The sequence below is a fragment of the Hippopotamus amphibius genome, chromosome 3, assembly GCF_030028045.1.
Source record: "Hippopotamus amphibius kiboko isolate mHipAmp2 chromosome 3, mHipAmp2.hap2, whole genome shotgun sequence".
NCBI lineage: Eukaryota > Metazoa > Chordata > Mammalia > Artiodactyla > Hippopotamidae > Hippopotamus > Hippopotamus amphibius.
Genome location: NC_080188.1, coordinates 19,464,961 through 19,480,523, shown reverse-complemented (window position 1 = coordinate 19,480,523; position 15,563 = coordinate 19,464,961). Strand labels below are relative to the sequence as shown.

The 15,563-nt window shown below is 41.1% G+C and overlaps 1 protein-coding gene across 6 annotated transcripts in view; it reads right to left on the bottom strand.

The window, feature by feature from the left end:
• The window catches only part of N4BP2 (NEDD4 binding protein 2), a 90,460-nt gene extending 88,281 nt beyond the window's left edge, over positions 1-2,179 (bottom strand). For 4 of the 6 annotated variants that reach the window (XM_057726123.1, XM_057726121.1, XM_057726122.1 and 1 more), the window contains exon 1: positions 2,125-2,168. The gene's annotated coding sequence lies outside the window, so the exon portion shown is untranslated. Of the gene's footprint in view, positions 1-2,124 lie in introns of all 6 variants that reach the window. The other 2 variants (XR_009052540.1, XM_057726126.1) reach the window with 2 other exon arrangements.
• Positions 2,180-15,563: the final 13,384 nt, after the last annotated feature.

Below are 15,563 nucleotides of genomic sequence, written 5' to 3'. Positions count from 1 at the left end.
AGTACGTGATTATCTCTGCTGGGAGAAGGAAGGGAAGAAGACTTTACAACATATACCACCTAAATTTTGAAGCAGGGGAGAACAGGGAGAACAGTGAAGACACTGAGGCAGGTTAATAACAAAAGCAGGAAAGGACAAGCCAAACATAGAGAATGCAAGCCTCAGTGAATAAGTAACTTATGGCCTCTTTCACAAAGATCCTGCCAGGGGCAGCGCAGACATCTGAGTCAAGGAGATAAGGGAAAACCTAACGTCTGCACTCTGGCTTCTGTACCTTGCTCCTGCCTAGATAAGCATAGCTATAGGCTCCCAAAAAGCACAGGAACTGGTTTATAAAAGGAGAAACTTTCTTTGGTTCGGGGCTCAGTCTTTGGATATGAATCCACTGGGCCTGTACCGGTACAATAAACATTGCTTCCTGTATTACAAGCCTCGGTGTCCTGCCTACCTCTACCAATCCCTCCAACAACACTACAGGCAGAAGAAACAAATTCAAAGACAAAAGAAAAAATTTTCTAAAAGATAGCCTGCTTCAGAACAGAAAAATTAAATATTATTCATGTCAGTCTCCCAAACTAATTCTTAAATTTAATAGAGAGGATGTATTAAAAAAAAGATTTTAAAACACATGGGGGAAATTCATTCTACTAAATACTATATCATATTATGAAAGTAACATAAAATTAAATGGTACAGCTACAAAGGTCCAATAAAAGATGAAAGGACTGTTATTAAAAGTCAAGAATCCAGGACTTCCCTGGTGGCGCAGTGGTTAAGAATCCACCTGCCAATGCAGGGGACATAGGTTCAAGCCCTGGTCCAGAAAGATCCCACATGCCACTGAGCAACTAAACCCGTGCCGTGGCACACTGAGCCCACGAACCACAACTACTGAGTCCGTGTGCCACAACTACTGAAGACCGTGCCTAGAGCCCATGCTCCACAACAAGAGAAGCCACCGCAACGAGAAACCTGAGCACCACAACGAAGAGTAGCCCCGGCTCGCCACGAAAAGAGAAAGCACCCAACGCAGCCAAAAATAAATAAAATTTTAAAAATAAATAAATAAAGTCAAGAGTCCAGATACAATCCTAATGATGTCTGGCTTACTCGTTGCCTGGCATGGTAAATATATTTTAAAAAACCCAACCTCTTCTTTAATTCCTAATAAAACTACTAATAAAGTGATCTGCTGAGATTTAATGTTTGACCTGACAAACTAAGATTATTCTCAAGATTTACAATGTGATTTGCATATAAAAAGCTGAACAGAAGGAAGGCAAAAATGGTAGCTCTTTTCTAAAATTCACATTGACTAATTAATGGTTACTGCTGTGCATATCAAAAGACATGCATAACCATGGATAATCAAGCAGCAGAGACTTTAAATCCTCAGATAGTATTTTAAAAATGCACCTACACTGATATTTATTTAGCCTCTATTGTGTACAGATACTATGCCTACTTTAATAAAGAAAAAACATTCCATAACTTAAGCCCACTTTTCCTACGAAGTCCACTACTCCGTCCTCTTTACTCTCCCCTTCAAAGCAACTAAAGTCAACAGGTGCACAAATTGACATTCATAAGTACTAAATGCTGTTTTGTCCTGGGTTTTGTTTGTTTTATATGTTAGTCTTTTTTCATGAACTAAAGTGTAGCATCCTTGTACAAAAGCAGCCATTTCTTTCCTATCCTTTTCACAATCTCCATCACTACAGCCCCCCCATCCTAACACAGCCACTTGAATAATAAAGGCTCTGGCACAGAAACAAAAAATTGTTGATTTACTTTTTGACTTTTAAAAACGGACAATGTAAGAAAACTGAATCACGCTGATCATCAAAACACAAACACATGATGTTTACATTTCTTAACGCGTTTAAGGATTCTTTCTTCGAAAATTGAAGGATGAGGGTTAAAATGAGTTACAAAACAGAGCTGGGCGTTTGAGAGAAAAACAATGGAAATAATAAAAACAGAATGAAAAGGCTGCTGTTGAGATGAAAAGACAACAGTTTTTTTTAAAGTGGGGGAAGAGAGGCAGCTGCAAATCAGTCATTGTTTTCTGAGAAGCCAGGTTCATCCCCAGGATTTTCTTCTCTGAGCTCAACCAATCCCCACCTTTTCTGAGTTATCCAGTCTCCAGGCAAGCGGCGCTTCTTGATTGGCTTAAAGATGTCGAGTAGGAAAACCAGCCAATCCTGTCTTCAAGTCAGAACTGTGCTATGGAGACATTACAACCACTGCATGGCGAGATTGTGTACAAACCTGTCCGTGCCACAAATATCAGATCCTAGTTCTAAAGGCTGTTGCTGAAAAGAAGATTCTTTAAAGCCAACACTGAGCGCGATCTGGCATTTGCACTTTTTTTTTTTAAATTACTCTAGCTCTCTTTCTGAGAGAAAACACACACACACACACACGTTTTAACCAAAAGAGCTTAAGAAATAAACTGCCCCGGGTCGGGTGACTCACTCTGTCGAAGACCGATTTCCAAACGTACCTCTCAGAGAAGGTCCTGATCACCATAGGGCTCAAGGAGGGACCCAGGGAGGCTCAAAGTTGCCGTGGGGGAGGGGGGCGTGGACGACGATCAAAGGGGCACAGATACCAGGAACTGGGAACGCCTCCCCGCAGGATCAAAAATCCGAACATGCGGAGAGGCTGTGTTGGGATCTGAAGTGAGTAAATAAACGGCTCTGCTAGGACTACGTGCTCGGGAGCGTGGCCCGAAGTTCCAAGAAGGCGCCACCTGGGAAACGCCGAAGGCGCTCGGAGGGCCGCGAGGTCAAGTCCGGGCGGGAACTACAGGGAAGCCACAGGGGGCGAGAGGGGTGTGTCAAGGGCCTGGAGGCCCGCCAGGGACTGGGAGGCCGGCGAGGCGGCCGCGGCCCCCGCCTTCGCGCGACCTCGGGCGGCGCGCCAGGGCCCGCCTCTCACAGACGCCTCACTTCTCTTCCGTCCGGGCGACCGGGCCCGCGGGCCGGACTGGAGGCGGCCCGCGCCGGCGCCCCCCCCCCCCCGCCCCGGACCCCGACGTTTGGGAATTGGGATTTGGGTCGCAGCGCCTCCCGCCGCTGCCTCAGGCCCTCCGCTCGGGTTCGGGGACCCCGGGTCCCTTCCCTCCCGGGCCCTCGGCCAGGGCCCGCCGCCCCGCCTCCCACCCGCCGCCTGTACCTGCTCCAGGAGCGGGCGGAAGGCGTCGAGGCCGGGGCCGCGTCGTCGAGCACGCGACGCGGCGCCGCGGGTCCGCAGCCCTTTCCCGCCGCCGCCACTGCGCTCTCCGGCGCGGCGCAGGGCTGGCGAGCAGCGACGGCCGCGGGGGGCAGAGAGGGGGGGAAAGACGCGCGGCTGGCGCCCGGCGGAGAGACACTGCCGCTCTCCGACCGGCCGGGGAAGAGCAGCCTCGCAGCAGCCAGCCGCGAGAGGGCGGGTGGGCGGCCGAATGGGGAGGGGTCTCTCGGGGAGGAGAGAATGGCTGCCACGTCGCCCAGGTGAATCGCCGCTCTCCGCCTCCCCTAGCCCGGCTGGCTCCCGGCCACGACCTCGGGACCGTCCCCGAGCTCCGCTGGGGCGCGTCGGCCCGCCCCGCAGGGCCGGCCCCGGCGACCCCTGCCCGCGGGCGCTCCCGCCTCTCCCGCTCCCCCCGGAGAGAGGGTCCAGGCCTGGCCGGTTCTGCCGCATCGGAGCCTCTCCCCCCCACCCCCGAAGAAAGCTCGCCCGTAAGCCTGACGTGTCTCCTCCTTCCCTGGTAGTGGGGTCACATGGAGGAGCAAACCCTTTTTAATGTGTCGGGTTTCCCGGGAAGGCGGGAGCCGTTTTGAGCCGGTGAACTTAGCAATAAGGGGCCCGAAATTTCTGCCGACATGAGACACAGCCGTGTCTAAGCCTCTTCACTTTCTCCCAATCCCCAAAAGCAAAAGAGAAACACAAGGTCGTACTCGCTGGTCGAGGCGGGGCTGGACAGGGGAGCCGGGGCTGGACATGGGAGCCGGGGCGGGCCCGCCAGCCCCGGCGGCGAGTTGGGAGCTACCGCGGGGGCCGAGCCAGGCGGCCTCGGCCTGGCCTAACTGGGCTGTTGACTCGGGGCAGGCCGGGCCAAGGCGGCGGCAGACTCGCGAACCCGCCCCCGCGCGCGCCGCGCTGCCCGCGGGAGGCTTCCGGGCGCGCGGCCCGCCGGCCCTCTGCGCGCTCGGGCGTCGGACGCGGCGCGGCCCCCTCGGAGCCGGGAGACAAAGGGGTCGGCGGCGGCCGCAGTTGCGGCGGAGACCCAGGCTGCCTGGTCCCAACCCGCGCCGCCGACGTGCGGTCTGAACACGCTGGCGGAAGCACCAGAAACGAGAGCATGTTTGCAACGCAGAAGCGCAGGCGCTGGCCTTTGCCCCGCTTGGAACTTAAGTTTTCAGGAGCCAAGAAAAAGCAACGAGGTCTTCTTCACGTTCGCCATCACTGTGTTATTAGACCATCCCCCAAACCTGCTCCATTTTTTTGTGCTCCTAAACTCCGCCTTCCTTGGTTTGCTTCTCCTGTGTTCTGAAGTGAAATGTTCAGTGTTTTCAGGTACACGAATTTTTCACGCTTGCTTTCTGGTGGTGCTGATTATGCTTGTTCGTTTTTATCCTCCCGCTGTTCCCCTTCCTTTGCAGTTACTTTTTGTTCCACCGTCAGTGTTTTTCGTAGAGAAACGAAATCGCCCTCTGACAAAGTATTCCTTTGCATCGAAGAGACAGACTGTCAGTGTTGTTACAGTAATTGCTTTAAACTGAGTAGAAATCTGAGGAAAATTCAAGTGAATTTTTATTTTCATTTAGATCTAATTGGAACACTAACTCACGAGAACATTCTAGTGGTTTTTTTAGAAACCCAAAGTATGTAAGCAGAGACCTCAGGTTGGTAAAATTTCTAATGAAACCAACCACACGGGATAAAAGGGGGGTTTTTTCTTTTGTATGATTTTTGTATTTTTAAAAGTCCCTTGAGCCCCTGTTAAGAAATTACAATACAAACGCCTCTATTAATGCTTTTATTAATTTTGAAACAGCAAAGATGTTAACAAAGTGCCCCAGAATCTCAAATATAAGTAACTATTGCTGAGACCCTAACATTATCTCTGCCTCTGAACAGACAGTAAAAGAGACTAATAACAGTGATACCTGCCACTTTAGGAATGAAAGAATCCTAGTAATTATAGACTTCAAACAAATCGAGCAAGTTAATATTAATTTTGTTCATATGGAGTATGTTCAGCATAGTAATAAAAACTGGCATTTAAATTCTTGATTTTCCCTTTGAACATTGTTAAGGATTCATCACATCTTAGGTCTGAACAAAAAGAAAGTATTCTTAACATTGGAAAATATATTTCAAGCCAGCAAGACATCACCTAAGCTGAATATTTAAGAAAAAAGAAAGTGTTTACTATATCAATAAAAGAAAAATCACCAATACCGTAAAGTTCTGAAAGTCAGACTCAAATGAAGAACAAAGCAATCTTTACTCAACATTCACAATGCCAGCCTTCTTTGTGAATATTTATAATGATTTCCTCCTTCCTTATTGGTTTAAATTCTAAGCCAATAGAAAAAGTACAACACATCTTTTAAAGGGTGAGACATAAACATTGGGTTAAAACATTGGATAAACTGATTATCATGCTCATTCTCGTTTGAGATCGTGTATCTTTTAATTTTAAAGAAGAAATTTTAGAATCTTTGAATTATTGAGTATCTTGATGTATCTTAAATACCAGGGTGCAACTTCTGATCACACTCTGGTCTCTGTAATCTTCCAGTAGGTTATGTGACAATATTTAATTCACTAAATGCCAGATGAATCTGAAGAATGGCAAAATGCTACCACTTAACACTTTAAATAAGATGAACCCTGCCATTTATTTAGATGAAAGATGCGCCTTTAAGGAAATAATAAAATTACATTTTTTTAAATGTCTTGAATTTTTGTAAATAAATAAAATTTTGTAATTTATTACAAACAAATCTTTGATATTTGCCTAAAGCATCTTTGGTCTCAACAGCTAAATTCTAAACATGCTTGTTTATGTTCAGAACATAAGTATGATTTCCTCTCCGTCAAAAATAATCTGCCACCTTAGCATTTCAATCCCTTGAATTTGACTTGGAGCATCCTGCTTAATTATAATTATTTACATATTTATAATCTCCCTTAGTAGATCATCAATTCCTTGAAGATAGGTTCTGTTTCCCATTGAGCCTTGTATTCCTCATTACCAAACTCGGACCCTTGTACAAAACACTCCTTGGACATTGGATGAGTAAAAGAATGAGCATTACTCCAAGACACAGCATCTGGCAGATCAAAAGAAAATCTGTCTCAGGATTTTTTTTCCTCTTTTACATAATGGCTGATAAATACTTGTTTTCATTCCCAATTACAGTTAGAATAACATTTTGCAAGAACTTAACTAAAAGGAAGTAAGAATCAACATATGCTGGAACTCCTGTGTTTTTCAGCTTTAAATCTGGTAGAAACTGGATAGTGAGTTGCATTGCTGTTATCGAAGGTAAATAATATCAATGGCTTATCTTTATGAAAGATTTCTTTACCACACTCAAGAGGAGGTGCAAGCTCTGTGGCCTTAGGAAAATTATTGTTTTCTCATCTCTCAAATACATCCATTATATCTGCTTATTATTAATTAAAATAATGAAAGCATGTAAAAGCAAAGGCTCAATAGATGGTAGTTATTAATTGCAGATATTATGGATTCGATCATGAAGAAAAAGTAATTTTCTTTGGGCAGTTATTTGTAAAAAGGCAGGCATAAAGTGCTGCTTTTTAAAAAAAAAAAAAAAAAGGGAGGAAACAAATCTGTTGAAGAAAGGAATAGGATACTAAGAACATCTACCAAGAGCAGATGACTTTTAAGAATTGAAATTTGCTAAGAGAATAGATCTTAAGTGTGCTGAGTGCGTGCGCACGCGCGCGCGCGCGCGCGCGCACACACACGTTAACTATGAGACGTGATGGGATGTGTTAATTGTCATAAGCATTTCACAATGTAAACCTGTAACAAATCATGTTGTGCACTTTAAGTATGTACAGTTTTGTCAAGTATACTATTACCTCAAGGTGTAAGGTGAAGGGGGATGAGGGGGAAAAAGGTCAATCTACTGTTGAAAAAACAACAATAACCAAAAAAAACCCCAAATCCCTCAGTGTAGCTTCCAAATCCTGCCTCTCTTACAGAAGTGGACTTCAAATAAACCTCAAACCTAGATCCACTGAGAGATGCTCTTGAGAATTTTATCTTTGCTTTACCCAGTTTCTTCATAAATGAATGGCCAGACGACCAGTGAGGGGCAGTCTCCAAACTTGACAGGGAAAGGGAGAAATGGAATTGGCAAAATAGAGTATTAAAAAAAAAAGCAACAACAAAGAGAACTAGAGCTATAGAACTACAGAATGGATGAGAAAGACAGCTTTCTTGTGCCTGGGATTATCCTTTTGTGAATGTGATAGCAACCACAGTGCTGTGTCTTTGTGGGTAATTTTTACAGCAAGCCATACTTCAGTCCAGAAGCCTCTTGTGGTAGCTCCAGCTTTATGTAAGATTTCATATCATTTGCCAGTAAAGAAATGTTACATTTTATAATCATACCTGTTGACATCTTTCTATCAGTTACATTACTCTTCCATTTGTGACAATCACACGTGTCCCAATACATCCTACTTCCAATGACGTTGAGCCATTAGCTAACCTACTGATTCATTTTCACTCATCTGTCTTTACAGACCCGTTCAAATGTCCTTTCTCCTATAAAGTTTTCCAAGATGCCCCAAACATAATGAACTGCTTCTTCCTCTGTGACCACAACAATTTGTATGTCTCTCTCTTATTCAGTCACAATGATATCTGTTGGTGTGTATCTTCACCAAAACTGTGAACTCTTTTCCCGAGGTGTGGAGATGTATCCCCAGTGACTAGAAAACATCCTCTATACACTGAAATGTATGAGGTACCCTTTTAGGGTACCTCTTAGCTCACAATTTCCCTTTTAGTTTTACTTACCCCCATTCCATAAGCTAGACTTTAGGGTATTAAAAAATGACTCCACTTCCCTGGCCACAGTTAATTAACCAAGGGTAGGTGTCTCAATACAATCTCAATACAATTACCCCCTTCCTGGGAAATATCAGAATTGGGACAAGGTCAAAAGTAGCATTAGTAAAATCAAAAGACAAATAATAAGCAAAAAAAAAGTGCAATTTATATCAGCGACAAAGGACTGGTTCCTCTAATATACACATACCTGGAAATCAATAAGAAAAAGATCAACAGTCTAACAGAAAAAAAAAAATGGGCAGAGCATAAAGAAAACTTAAAAATATATCTATTTCACATATATGTATTGTGTATTATATGTACATTATAAACACACATCTGGTTTTTTTATTGCAGCATTAAATTCCAAAATTCAGAATCCTATAATTTAAAAGAATGATGGCACTCTCTGAGTGCTGATACTATCCAATCTCCAGGATAAATTGCTCAGTGAAAAAAATGTGTATATGATATATTGCCATTAGTGTAAAAAATGGGAAGAGGAGAATCGATGGGTAGATAGGTAGGTAGATAGATGATAGATAGATAGATAGATAGATAGATAGATAGATAGATAGATAGATGGATGGATTTTATGACATATGCATAAAATTTCTCTGGAAGAAGATGGAAGAAACTAGTACCATTGGTTCCCCTTGAGAAAGGCAATTGAGAAGCCAGAGGAAAGAGGCTGGAGAAACTTTTCACTGTAACTCTTTTGAATCAAAAGAATCATTTTGCTATTTAAGAAAAAAAAATCATTTAAGTAAGAGTAAAATATTTGGAATTCTAGAGAGATTCAGTTTCTTTGTGCAACTAAGCCTATGTGGGATTAACTCACAAGTTGGGGGCAACTACGTTCTGCAGGGAGCCTGAGGAACAAAGGAAACTGTCCTAGAGAGAAGACTGAAGCGGACAAGCAGAGAAGAGAGATTGGAGAGATGGAGAGAAAGTATTGTCTGGGCTCTCAACAGTTTGGTTCTAAGTCTTTCCTGGAGCCAGCTGCATCCCTCCCATTGGTTTCTTTAAAACATTCCTGTATCCTTTTCTTTTTCTCTTCCAGTTTTATTGAGAGATAATTGACATATAACACTGTGTGAGTTTAAGGTGTGCAGCATAATGACGACTTACATCATGAAATGATTACCACAGTAAGTTTAATGAGCATTCATCATCTCATATAGATATAAAAGAAAGGAAAAAAATTTTTTTTTCCTTGTGATGAGAATTCAGGATTTGCCCTCGACTTTTATGTGTAACATACACCAGTGTTAATTGTAATAATCATGTTGTGCATCGTATCCCTAGGATTTGTCTTACAACTGGAGGTTTGTACCTTTTGACCACCTTCATCCAATTCTTTCCTTCCCCACCCTCTGCCTCTGGTAGCCACAAATCTGATCTCTTGTTCTATGAGTTTGTTTGTTGTTGAAGTATAACTGACTTACAACACTGTTAGTTCCTGGTGAACAACATGATGGTACGATATTTCTCTACGTTACAAGATGCTCACCACAATGTCTAGTTACCACCTGTCACCACGCAAAGATATTACAGTTATTGACTGTATTCCCCACACTTACATTTTATCCCCTGACACTTATTTTGTACCTAGAAGTTTGTATCTCTTAGTATCCCTCACCTATTTCACTCATTCCCCCACCCTCACCCCCTCAGGCAACCACCTGAGGGGTTCTCTGTATCTATGACTCTTTTTCTGTTGCATTGTGTCTGTTCATTTGTTTTGTTTTTTAGATTCCACATATAAGTGAAGTCGTATGGTATTTGTCTTTTTCTGTGCAACTTACTGAACTTAGCATAATACCCTCTAGGTCCATCCACGTTGTAGGAAATGACAAGATTTCACTTTTCTTCATGGCTGAGTAATATTCCATTGTATGTATATACCATATGTTGTTTATCCAGTCTTCTATCTATGGGTGCTTAGGTTGCTTCCTTATCTCGGCTATTGTGAATAAAAATGCTGCAATGAACATAGGGATGCATATATCTTTTCGAATTAGTGTTTTTGTTTTCTTTGGAAAAATACTCAGAAGCAGAATTGCTAGGTCATATGGTAGTTCTGTGTTTAATTTTTTGCGGAACCTCCATTCTGTTTTACATAGTGGCTGCACCAATTTACATTCCCACTGACCCTTTTCTTCACATTCTTGCCAAAAATTGTCATTTGTTCTTTTTGCTAATAGTCATTCTGACAGATGTGAGGTGAGATATTGTGGGGTTTTTAAAAATTTTTATTTATTCATTTATTTATTGGCTGTGTTGGGTCTTCTTTTCTGTGCATGGGCTTTCTCTAGTTGCGGCAAGCAGGGGCTACTCTTATGGCGGTGGCTTCTCTTGTTGTGGAGCACAGGCTCTAGGCACGCAGGCCTCAGTAGTAGTGGCACATGGGCTCAGTAGTTGTGGCTTGAGGGCTCTAGAGGTCAGGCTCAGTAGCTGTGGCACACTGGCTTAGTTGCTCCATGGCATGTGGGATCTTCCCAGATAAGAGATTGAACCCATGTCCCCTGCATTGGCAGGTGGATTCTTAACTACTGCATCCAGAGAAGTCCCTCATTGTGGTTTTGAATTGCAATTCCCTGATGATTAGTGATGTTGAACATCTTTTCATGTGCCTGTTGGCTGTCTGAATGTATTCTTTGGAAATGTCTCTTCAGGTCCTCTGCCCATATTTTAATCAGGTTGTTTTGTTTTTTGATGTCAAGTTGTAAGAGTTCTTTGAATATTTTGGATAATAACCCTTTATGAGATATATTGTTTGCCGTTATCTTCTCCCATTCAGTAGGCGACCTTTTCATCTTGTTAATAGTTCCCTTCACTGTGCAAAGGCTTTTCAGTTTGATATAATCCCGTTTGTTTATTTTTGCTTTTGTTTCCCTTGTCTGAGGAGACAGATTCAAAAAAAAAATATTGCTAAAACTATGTCAAAGAACATACTGCTTATGTTTTCTTCTGGTTTCAGGTGTTAAATTTAAATATTTAATCCATTTTGAGTTTTTTTTTTAATGTGGTGTGAGAAAGTAGTCCAGTTTGATTCTCTTGCATGTAGCTGTCCTGTTTTCCCAATGCCATTTATTGAAGAGGCTTTTTCCCCATGATATATTCTTGCCTCCTTTGCCATAGATTAATTCATCATCTAAGTGTGGGCTCATTTCTGGGCTCTCTTCTGTTCCATTGATCTATGTGTCTGTTTTTGTGCCTGTATACTGTTTTGATTACTGTAGCTTTGTTGTATAGTTTGAAGTCAGGGAATGGAATACCTCCAACTTTGCAAAAATATCCCTATATTCTTATAATAAATAATCTCTTTAAAAAAACAAACAAAAAAACAAGCCCAAATTTATTTTTCTTTTCTTTTTTTCTTTTTTTTCCAGCCACACTGTGCAGCTTGTGGGATTTTAGTTCCCCAGCCAGGAATCAAAGCCAGGCCCTAAGCAGTAAGAGCACAGAGTCCTAACCACTGGACTTCCAGGGAATTCCCATAAATCTCTCCATTTTTTGGCCTAAGCTAACTTGGGTTGTTTTCTGATTGTGGCATCCAAAAGAGTTTAATTATATACTAGGTTTTCTGTAAATGCTTGTTAAAATGAAATGTGAAGTCCTTTATAATGAAATCCACTTAGGCTCTCAAAAGTTATACTTTTTTAAAAATCTCTCAAGTTGAAAGAGGGTAAGTGAGCAAGTTCAAGGGCATTCTGAAAGACATTCACCCTAAACTAAGGTGGTGTTTACTGATGGAAAATATAAACGAGGCCTGGAGCCAAGTAACACATTCCACCTGCTAGACTTTCCTCCCAGTTCCCTGCCTGAGAATAAGACTTCTCAATTAAGTTCTTGACTTTTTCTAATTAGGATGGAGTTTGAGGATTGTGGGACATTTTTATTGATTTGGTTTAGGCTGGTTTGTATTTTGATAGGAAAGGCATTAGGGTACAGGGCAAGAGCACCAATCCTAGGGTAACGAGATCGTGGGTGATAATTAAGCATATTCAAATATGAGTTTCCAAGACCTAGGGCTAGTTAACACATTGAGGCTTACCCTTTCATGTTTTCAAATCTATAGATAGAATTACCGTTTTACTATATTTTATATTATTCTTCCTAGTACTGAGACAAGAGGAAATACATCAGAAAATTCATGGAAGGCCCAGAAAGGCATTTGTAGAGCAAGTCCTAGAGTTAAACAGCTTGCAAATGAGGCTAAATATAGTTTGTATGAGCATGGTATCATAATGCACATTCCAAGGATTGCAACATAGAAGCTTCACAAAATTTATTTATTTATTTATTTATTTATTTATTTATTTATTTATTTATTTATTTATTTATTGGCTGCATTGGTTCTTTGTTGATGGAGGCTACTCTTCGTTGTGGTGCATGGGCTTCTCATTGCAGTGGCTTCTCTTGTTGTGGAGCACAGGCTTTAGGCACATGCGCTTCAGTAGTTGTGGCACACAGGCTCAGTAGTTCTGGTTCCCAGGCTTAGTTGCTCTGTGGCATGTGGGATCTTCTCAGACCAGGAATTGAATCTCATGTCCCCTGCATCGGCAGACAGATTCTTAACCACTGCGCCACCAAGGAAGTCCCCACAAATGTTTATATACCTTTTATATAAGATGAATTTAAACAGGATGTTGAAATTATCTCTGATGTAAAATGTCAGAATAATTGCATATAAATAATAAGGTGTAGAAGGGCACAGTTTATTTCTATTATTAAAATCCCATTGAAAAATTAAATACCATAATTTAAATACCAGGAGCTATTCTTCATTCAGCCAATATTTCTGGAGAATTTATTATTAGAGATATTGTAAAAGTATAAGACATGCGCCCTGTCCTTAAAGAGTTTTGTTGCAATTTTTCTGAGATAAGACATACAGATATAAAGCATCATCGTTATTTTCACTAAGAGGAATAGGCTGGTAATGTGGAAAATATGGGGTTTTATTTTATTTTTTATTATTAAAGACCAACTTTGAAAATCTACCGTTGAAATAACCACAAGAATTGAAGGGAAGGTCATGATTGCAGGCGTCCTGGTTCCTCTGTAGTTCTTCACCCCATCTTATCCCCAGCATGACTCAGAGAGGGCATCTCCAGCATCTCGCTAGGGTCTGACACATGGAAGGCCCTCAGTAAACATCCACTGGCAATATGGGCTTTTAAAGTTGGTTCCCATTTTTAGTTCTGCTATATCATTAATTTGTGAGCTCTGCAAAGGTAACTGACTGCTCCCAGCCTCAGTTTCCTCAATCGTTAAAGTGAGGATAAATGTTAACTTTAGAGGAACATTGTAAGAATTAAGTGAGACAATGTGGATGAAAATAGCTAAGTAAATGCTTAATATATATCAGGTACTTGATAAATATTAGTTTATTCTTTAACTGAACCGAAAGGATTATATATTTTTCTCATTTTGATTCATTTATAATAATAATGCTTGTTATATTACCAGTAATTTTTAAACTGAAGTTAGCATAAATCAATGAACATTTTTTTAAATTTTAACCACAAAAAAGAAAAACAAATTTAATATAAATAAAATTTTAAAAATAAAAAAATTTGTTAGCAAAAACTTCGATCAATTTGAGAACCAAAACTTTAATTGCTTTACAACTTAAACTCAAAGGGATATCCAGAGTTTTAATCAAGAAAACTAGATAAGGAAAAAAATTAAATATCATTATTTTCCTAGAAAAACGTTATCATTCCTAGAAAAAAGTTGTCATTCCAACATGCTCTCTGAATGTAATATCACCTAACATAAGTGACTTTTTCATATGTAAAACAGTTCCAGATTTCACTTTGGGTCCCATATAGATGTATGTATTTCAAAATACGTCCTACATTGGACATTTGTTCATGGTGGGGCATAGGAATTTCTCATTATCTGCTTTAATGGATTGCTGAAAAAACCTGTTCCAAATCAGGATGATTTGTAGGATGATGTCAATGAGTTTTCTCATTTTCTTTTGCCTGATTCCAAAATATAGAAGAATTTGATCTGCATGGAACACAGGAAAGGAAAGTTAAATAACAATAATTTGTCAGCGATTGACCAGCATTGATCAGAGTAGCCCTGCCCGTACACAAGTTCTCCAGTCTCCTTCTGTTTAATTCAGTACGTATATATTCCTTTTTTGTCTGGTTTGATTGGGGTTTTTTGGCAACACAAGCGGGGTTTCTGGGATCTTAGTTCCCCGACCTGGGATTGAACCCACGCTCTAAGCACTGAGAGTGTGGAGTCCTAACCATTGGACTGCCAGGGAATTCCCAGTAAATATATATTCCTGTGATTTATGCTGGAGTCTTCAGGGAGCCCAGTAAATAGCATTGCTCTTCTCTCTCTAAACTGAGAATGAATGGCAAGTGTAAGGTAAATGACGGATCAAGTATCTCTTTGAACTGATAAGGACCAACGGGAGGCTGTAGCTTATGAAAACCAAACTGATCTGTCACCTGAACCCCTCAATTAGGTACACTTCCCCACCCTGTTCCATAGGCAGCACAGGGCCACACTGGGTCTTGCGTAGGGCCATAGGCACTTCTGCCTTTATGGGTACCTTCTTCCATAAAAAAAATTTAAAGACATATTTTATGACTACACTGATATAAATAAAAATATATTAATACTATATATTAAAACATTTTCTTTGGCCTACAAGTTAATTTTTTTCCTTCTCATTTTAAATTAAATCAAAACATTTTCGGGGCCCCTGAAAGTATCCTCACCCCTAGACACTGGGCCCACTGTGCCTAATGGAGAAATTAGCCCTGGGCAACACACTAGACCAAGTAAGTCTTAAATCCTAGAAGAACTATGTACTCTCTGAGCAGTCTTACTCTCAAGAGAGAAGAGAGGAAATTAGGCAACCATGCCTAAGTCGTTCTTCCCGAATTTACTAATCTGGTGTCACTCTCTCTATTCTGGGATGGGTAAAAGAATAGGGAGAAGCTAGGACTTACACCGTTCTAGCTCAATCCACATAAAAGAAAATATCAGTAGAGAAAAAGCAACTCTCTCTTAGCAAACCTGTCCTTACTACTGAAATTGTTACATTCACTTATAATAATTTGATAATCCTGGCCTTTAAGATTACCCATCTAACGCTTCTTGCTCCAGATTTCAGTTTACCAGAAAACTTTCTGATTATAACTATATGACCTCCCATATTTTCCTACCAAGAAAGAGTATATCAAGCAGCTGATAAGATATACAGTCTGCTCTCTGGTTACATTTATCATTGTAAAATAATAAATTAGCATTCTGGTTTACATATTATTTGCACAAGAAATTGGTTGGCATGAGAATTCATGGATTTGTTTAACTAATTCATGTAACTGACTTGACCATGTTATTAAACCAGAAAAGTTGAGGTTCAAAATCTGAATGATTGATGGCTTAATCTGAGGTACTAAAATCCTAGAGGACTCCACCTCTGTAGTCAGCAAGT